At 46.3% G+C, this 7709-nt stretch overlaps 1 protein-coding gene across 2 annotated transcripts in view; it reads right to left on the bottom strand.

The window, feature by feature from the left end:
- Positions 1 to 201: 201 nt before the first annotated feature.
- Positions 202 to 7709, bottom strand: part of stimate (STIM activating enhance) — a 176279-nt gene continuing 168771 nt past the window's right edge. For both annotated transcript variants that reach the window (XM_041190911.1, XM_041190910.1), the window contains one exon: positions 202 to 384. The gene's annotated coding sequence lies outside the window, so the exon portion shown is untranslated. The remainder of the gene's footprint in view (positions 385 to 7709) is intronic.

Raw genomic sequence — 7709 nt, 5'->3', positions numbered from 1 at the left:
TGGAATGGCCCAAACCTTATGCCTTACAGTGAACAGCAGGAAAATTTGTTCTGGACTCAAAACCATGTTTGATGTGAGACACAAGCATCGATCTGACAGGTCCCAGTCTGTGCAATTTACAGGCAGATACTGTTCTCTTTCAACAGGTTTAAACATTTCCTATAATTTAGAGCATTAAAAATAGACATCACAAAAATAGGCTTAGTTTTGAATTTTACAATACTTTAATATAAAGTGATATACAAAGTATATACATCATATACTCATTGCTGTACACATTGCAACACGATGGACTTGACCCAGCTCCAGAGCAGCGTCTGTGAATCTGCACAAGTCTTCCGCTGATTTGGTTGATGCAGCAGTTACTGTAACATTTAAACTACACTAAAAGGAATAACAGAAGTAAAGACCGATTTCAATACATTGTTATCTATCGAGACATTTTTAAAACACCCAAACATAGTCAACACTGTCCTTTATAGCTTCTGCAATAACTTGAAGTTAATAATTAGGCTGACTTTTTTTAAACATCTTGTGTTATACCTTTTCACAGGCAACTCTCACTTACAAAATGCAGGTTAAACTTGAGGACATTTTATCAGAAAGTACATTGATGATATTCTTTTACTTGTTGATTTCCTTTACCAAGTGACAAGGGGGAAAGTGAAACAGAATTTAGTGATCAGGAAGTTATTTCACCATTAAAATTCACCACTGTAATCAGTAGCCAATATGAAGTGATTATTTGGCTGTGAAAGGGCCCTAAATGTTTTCACGTCACACTTCTCCACAATCTAATCCACAGAAAATAAACAATGGTGAAGACATGAAGACACCGGTAACAGTCAGTCAGAAATGACTGAACCAAGCATTCAATCTCCCAGGCTATACAATCACACCATTGCACTTAATTGATGTGTAATGAGGGGTGTTCCCCAGCACTGGGAGCGCTTCAGTGCAGGAACATCTAATTCTATGCCTATTCACTGTGACCATGCATGCTCCTATCTTTCTTAGATTCATACACAAAACAAGAGAGACTGAATACCAGACCCCACACAAATTTTAAATTTAGGTTCCGTGTCATTGTTGAGTGCCCCGAGATGTTGATATTAACACAAGGGGATATACTGATCTAGGATATATCCACCAATCAGGCAATTGTTTACAACTGTTCCTAAACCATGAGACCCACAGAATACAAAGAGGAGAAACGTCTCAAAAACAATATTTCAAATGGAACTTGGTGTTCCAGGTCAGAATTTGGGTCATTAAGAATTAGAGAGAAACGCCAATTTCAAAAAAGTCATCCGGGGGCAACGACACTGCACAATGCCAGCTCAGTCCCAGTGTCCAGGGCAGTGACACTACACAACACCAGCTCGGTCCCAGTGTCCAGGGCAGTGACACTGCACAACGCCAGCTCGGTCCCAGTGTCCAGGGCAGTGACACTGCACAATGTCAGCTCGGTCCCAGTGTCCAGGGCAGTGACACTGCACAACGCCAGCTCGGTCCCAGTGTCCAGGGCAGTGACACTGCATGATGCCAGCTCGGTCCCAGTGTTCGTGGCAGTGACACTGCACAACACCAGCTCGGTCCCAGTGTCCAGGGGGCAGTGACACTGCACAACACCAGCTCGGTCCCAGTGTCCAGGGCTGTGACACTGCACGATGCCAGCTCGGTCCCAGTGTTCATGGCAGTGACACTGCACAACGCCAGCTCGGTCCCAGTGTCCGGGGCTGTGACACTGCACAACGCCAGCTCAGTCCCAGTGTCCGGGGCTGTGACACTGCACAATGTCAGCTCGGTCCCAGTGTCCGGGACAGTGACACTGCACAATGCCAGCTTGGTCCCAGTGTCCGGGGCTGTGACACTGCACAATGTCAGCTTGGTCCCAGTATCCGGGGCAGTGACACTGCACAACGCCAGCTTGGTCTCAGTGACCAGGGCAGTGACACTGAACAATGCCAACTTGGTCCCAGTATCCGGGGCAGTGACACTGCACAACGCCAGCTTGGTCCCAGTATCCAGGGCAGTGACACTGCACGATGCCAGCTTGGTCCCAGTGTCCAGGGGGCAGTGACCCTGCACGATGCCAGCTTGGTCCCAGTGTCCAGGGGGCAGTGACACTGCACAATGTCAGCTCGGTCCCAGTATCCGGGGCAGTGACACTGCACAATGCAAGCTTGGTCTCAGTGACCAGGGCAGTGACACTGCACGATGCCAGCTCGGTCCCAGTGTCCAGGGGGCAGTGACACTGCACAACGCCAGCTCGGTCCCAGTGTCCGGGGCAGTGACACTGCACAACAACAGCTGCCATGGGTGGCCCCAGCTTACCTGTAACCAATATGTCACCGTCATCAGCACTTATGTCCCCATGCTTGACTTCGACGATCATGTTAAGGAAAAGTTCTATTCTGACCTTGTTGATGGCTTCACTGCCATTCCAAAAGGAAAAAAGATCATCTGCCTGGGGGACTTTAATGCCAGGGTTGGCTGTGATTCCGGTTTCTGGAGCAGGGCCTTTGGGAAAAAATGGGTGGGAAAAGCCAATACAAATATGGTGTCCTCTAATTGACAAAGTTTTCTCAGCATTAAGGACAGTACAAAACCACATGGAGGAATTCTAGATCAAAGCACTGGCACTTCCTGGATTATGTCATTTTTTAGGTCAAAGATTTAAGTGATGTCTGCATTTTTTTCTTTATTCTTTCATGGGATGTGGGTGTTATTGCTAAGACCAGCAGTTTGTTACCTTTCCCTAATTGCCCTTGAACTGAGTGGCTTGCCAGGCCATTTCAGATGGCAGTTAAGATTCAACCACATTGCTGTGGATCTGGAGTCATGTGTAGGTCAGACCAGATCACGCGTGGCAGATTTCCTTCCCTAAAGGGCATCTGTGAACCAGATGAGTTTTTATGACAATCGATGATAGTCACTATTATTGAGACTAGCTTTCAATTCCAGATTTTATTAATTGAATCTAAATTCCAGCAGCTGCCTTAGTGGAATTTAAAATTGTGTCCCCTGGGCATTAGCTTGGGCTTCTGGATTACTAGTCAAGTGACATTACCACTAGGCCACCATCTCCCCTTATGTATCACTCAGTCCTGGTGGGGGACTGATGCCTACGAAACAGATCATCAACTTATTCAATCAGTGATGAACATCCACCTAGCATCAAGACATCGCAAAACCCAGAAGTCCAAGAGGAAGATCATCAATGTGTCAGTCCTCAAATAGCTCAAGGAGAGGAATTCCAAGTGCTCAAGGCCAATCTGGAAAATCCTCACCCATCAAGGAGCCCGAGCAAACCTGGAGTCAATGGGAATCAGGGGGAAAACTCTCCGCTGGTTGGAGTCATACCTAGCACAAAGGAAGATGGTTGTGGTTGTTGGAGGTCAGTCGTCTCAGCTCCAGGACATCACTGCAGGAGTTCCTCAGGGTAGTGTCCTCGGCCCAACCACCTTCAGCTGCTTCCAGAATGACCTTCCTTCCATCATAAGGTCAGAAGTGGGGAATATTGCACAATATTCAGCACCATTCGCAACTCCTCAGATACTGAAGCAGTCCATGTCCAAATGCAGCAAGATCTGGACAATATCTAGGCTCGGGCTGACAATTGGCAAGTGACATTTGAACCACACAAGTGACTGGCAATGACCATCTCCAACAAGAGAGAATCTAACCCTTGACATAAACTCATAGACATCTACAACACAGAAGGAGGCCATTCAGCCCAATGTGTCTACGCCAGTCAACAAAAATCTGACTATGCTAATCCCATTTTCCAGCACTTGGCCCACAGCCCTGGAGGCTATGGCAACGCTAGTGGATATCTAAATATTTCTTAAATGTTATGAGTTTCTGACTCAACCACCCTTTCAGGCAGTGAGTTCCAGACTCCCACCACCCTCTGGGTGAAAAGATTTCTCCTCAACTCTACTCTTAGCCTTCTACCTCTTACCCTAAATCTATGCCCCCTGGTTATTGACCCCTCTACTAATGGAAAAAGTGCCTTCCTATCTATGCCCCTCATAATCTTACATGCACTCTATCAGGTCCCCTCTCAACCTCCGCTGCTCGAAGAAAAACAACCCCAGCAGATACAATCTTTCCTCATAGCTCAGACTCTCCAGCCCAGACAGCATCCTGGTAAATCTTCTCTGCACCCTCTCCAGTGCAATCACATCCTTCCTATAATGTGGTGAACTGCAGTCAACCAGTTGTGGCCTAACCAGCATTTTATACACTTCCAGCATAACCTCCTTGCTCTTGTATTCTATGCCTCGGCTAATAAAGGCAAGTATCCCATATGTCTTCTTAACCACCTCATCTACCTGCCCTGCTACCTTCAGGGATCTGTGGATATGCACACCAAGGTCCCTCTGATCTTCAGTACTTTCCAGGGTCCTACCATTCATAGTGTAATCCCTTGCCTTGTTAGCCCTCCCCAAGTACATTACCTCATACTTTTCCGGGTTGAATTCCATTTGCCACGGCTCTGCCCACCTGACCAGTCCATTGATATCCTCCTGCAGTTTATGGCTATCCTCCTCACTATTTACCACCCTGCCAATTTTTGTGTCATCAGTGAACTTCTTGATCATTCCCCCTACATTTAAGTCCAAACAGCAAGGGCCCCTGCACCGAGCCCTGCGGAACCCCAATGGAAACAGACCTCCAGTCACAGAAACATCCATCTACATCACCCTCTGCTTCCTGCCTCTCAGCCAATTTTGGATCCAACGTGCCACTTTGCTTTGGATCCCATGGGCAATTACTTTCTTGACCAGTCTGCCATGAAGGATCTTATCAAAATCCTTGCTAAACTCCAATTAGGCCACATCAAATGCATTACCCTCATCAACACTCCTGGTTACCTCCTCAAAAAATTCAAATTTGTCAAACACGACCTTCTCTTAACAAATCCATGTTGATTATCCCTGATTAACTGGTGTCTCTCTCAAAGTGCAGATATATTCTGCCTCTCAGAATTCTTTCTAGTAACTTCTCCACCACTGAGGTTAGACTGACTGGCCTGTAAGTTCCTTCCTCCCTTTTTTAATAACAGGACAACATTAGCATTCCTCCAGTCTTCTGGCACCTCACCTGTGGCCAGAGAGGATTTAAAAATTACTGCCAGGGCTCCTGATATTTCTTCCCTTGCCTCCCTCAACAGTCTGGGATACACCTCATCCAGGCCTGTGGATTTATCCACTTTTAAGGCCGCTAAACCCACTAGTACTTCCTCTCTCTCTCTCTCTCTCTCTCTATGTTAAATTTCTCTAATGTTTCACAGTCCTCCACCTGATGTCTATATCTGCGTCATCCTTTTCCATTGTGAAGACCGACAAAAAGTATTCATTGTGGACAGTACCCACGTCTTCTGGGCCTACACACAAATTACCTCTATGGTCCCTAATTGGCCCTACACTTTCCCTAGTTATTCTCTCGCTCTTTACATATTTTAAAAAACCCCTTTGGGTTTTCCTTTATTCTACCTACCAATGCTTTCTTATGCACTCTCTTAACTTTCCTAATTTCCTTTTTAAGTTCCCATCTGCGCTTTTTATACTCCTCTAGGGACTCTGTCATATTGAGCCCTCGGTATCTGCCATAAGCTTCTCTTTTTTTCTTAATCCTAACATTTATGTCCCTTGAGATCCAGGGATCTCCGGACTTGGTCCCCCCCTTTATCTTTACGGGAACATATTTGCCTTGTACTCTTGTTATTTCCTCCTTGAATGCCTCCCACTGCTCTGACACAGTTTTATCTGCAAGTAGCTGCTCCCAGTCCACTTGGGCCAAATCACATCTCATCTTAGTAAAATTAGCCTTTCCATAGTTTAGGATTTTTATTCCTGGCTCAACCTTATCTTTTTCCGTAACTATCCTAAATCTAACTGAGTTATGGTCACTATCTCCAAAATGCTCCCCTACGATATGCCTTCCACCTGCCTGGCCTCATTTCCGAATATTAGTTACAGAACTGTCCCCTCCCTTGTTGGGCTCTCTATGTACTGGCTAAAAAGTTCTCCTGGATGCAACTTAAGAATTTTGCTCCCTCCCTATCTTGCACACTAAAACTATCCCAGTTAATATTTGGGTAGTTAAAATTCCCTATTACTGCCTTATTATTCTTACACTTCCCTGAAATTTGATTATATATTTGATCCTCTATCTCTCCCTGACTGTTTGGGGGCCTATAGTACACACCCAACAGTGTGTTTTCCCCTTTTGTGTTTTTTACTTCTGCCCATTTGGCCTCATTTGATGATCCTTCCAAGATACCATCCCTCCTCACTGCTATAATTGATTCCTTGATCAATATTGCAGCCTCACCCCTCCTCTTCTATGCCCCTCTCTATCTCATCTGAATACCCTATAATGAGGAATGTTGAGCTGCCAATCCTGCCCTTCTTTTAGCCAAGTCTTGGTCAGACCTTGCATTAAAATATATTCTATTTAAGCCTTGCTAGACTCACTTCTTTCTTATCTAGCCTATGTTTCCTCTGTCTTCCAGATTCACTCACTAACGTTTTAACTTCTAATTCCATCTCAGCTTCTCTCCCCTCTGAACTACTTTTCAGGATCCCATCCCCCCATCAATTTAGTTTAAATCCGCCCCAACAGCATTAGCAAACCTCCCTGCGAGGATGTTGATCCCGTTCCTGTTCAGATGGAACCCGTCCAACTTGTAGAAGTCCCACCTCCCCCAGAAACGGTCCCAATGCCCCAGGAATCTAAAGCCCTCCCTCCTGCATCATCTCTCCAGCCGCACATTCATCTGCTCTATCCTTCTGTTCCTATGCTCACTAGTGTGACATCAGGAGTAATCCGGAGATTACTACCTTTGAAGTCATACTTTTCAATTTCCTACCTAACTCCCTAAAGTTTGCTTGCAGGATCTCATTTCTTTTGCTTCCTATGTCATTTGTCCCAACATGAACCACGACATCTGGCTGTTCACCACCCGCACCCCACCCCCCTCTCCAGAATGCCCTGCAGCTGTTCCGTAACATCCTTGACCCTGGCATCCAGGAGGCAACATACCATCCTGGGGTCACATCTACAGCCGCAGAAGCGCCGGTCTACCCCCCTAATGAATCCTTTACACTATTGCCCTTCCACACTTCTTCCTCCCACCCTGAGCAGCTGGACCACCCACAAAGCCTTTGCTCTGATTGGCCTCCACAGAAGAACTGTCACTCTCACCATTTTCCAAGGCTGAAAAACGGTTTGTGAGTGAGATGCATTTGAGGGATTCCCTCACTACCTGCCTGGTCTCCTTCTTCTGTCTGCCAGTCACTCATTCCCTCTCTGCTTGCACTTCCTTAAGCTGCGGGGTAACCACGTCCTGAAACGTGCTGTCCACGAACCTCTCAGCCTCGCGAATCCACCGTGGTGCCCCCAGCTGCTGCTCAAACTCCAAAACCCGGAGCGCGAGTTACTCCAATCGGAGGCACCTCCTGCACACATGGTCATCCAGAACACCAGAAGCATCTAGGGTTTCCCACACAGCAAATCATGGGTCTGAGTTCCCCAGACATATCTTAACTAAGTAGAATGTGGGCCCTTGCTTTAATTTTACCCTTACTCCTACTTGAGTATAGACAATATGCTAGATCCTCTTCACGCACTCACCTCAAGGTGCTGTTGACTGCGTGTCCCAGGTTCTCCTCTCGCACTCCCCTATTCAATGGCAT

Source organism: Carcharodon carcharias, chromosome 7 (genome assembly GCF_017639515.1).
Source record: "Carcharodon carcharias isolate sCarCar2 chromosome 7, sCarCar2.pri, whole genome shotgun sequence".
Lineage (NCBI taxonomy): Eukaryota > Metazoa > Chordata > Chondrichthyes > Lamniformes > Lamnidae > Carcharodon > Carcharodon carcharias.
Note: the sequence above shows the minus strand (reverse complement) of the source record. Positions and strands in the feature narration are given on the sequence as shown.